This window comes from Penaeus monodon, chromosome 30 (assembly GCF_015228065.2).
Source record: "Penaeus monodon isolate SGIC_2016 chromosome 30, NSTDA_Pmon_1, whole genome shotgun sequence".
Lineage (NCBI taxonomy): Eukaryota > Metazoa > Arthropoda > Malacostraca > Decapoda > Penaeidae > Penaeus > Penaeus monodon.
This window is the reverse complement of record NC_051415.1, coordinates 6,657,267-6,657,786: the sequence shown is the minus strand read 5'-3', so window position 1 is coordinate 6,657,786 and position 520 is coordinate 6,657,267.

Genomic DNA, 520 nt, shown 5'->3' with positions numbered 1-520 from the left:
TTGCCTCGATGGTGTAATCGCGTTTCCGACGAAGGAGATTATCGGCTTTATAGCATTGAATAGCACTGTCTTCCATCCTTCCCTCCCCCTTCTGCCTCCTAATACCTCCCCCCTCTCATCTCCCCCTCCAACACTGTCCTCCTGCCTTCCCTCCCCCTCCCCCTTCTAGCACTGTCTCCCCCTCCCCCTCCCCCTCTTCCTCCCTCTCCCACCCCAATACCTCCCCCCCCTCCCCCCTCTTCCTCCTCCTTCCCCATCCACCCCAATAACCTCCTCCCCCTCCCACCTCTTCCTCCCCCCTCCCCTCCCCATCCACCCCAATACCTCCTCCCCCTCCCACCTCTCCCCTCCCCCTCCCCCTCCCCATCCACCCCAATAACTCCTCCCCCTCCCACCTCTTCCTCCCCCCTCCCCTCCCCACCCTTTCCCCCCACCCGAGCAGACTTCCACCTTAACTAATTTGGCCATTAAGAGGAACCAGCGATTGTGTAGATAGAGGAACAAGGAACAGCGGATTTAA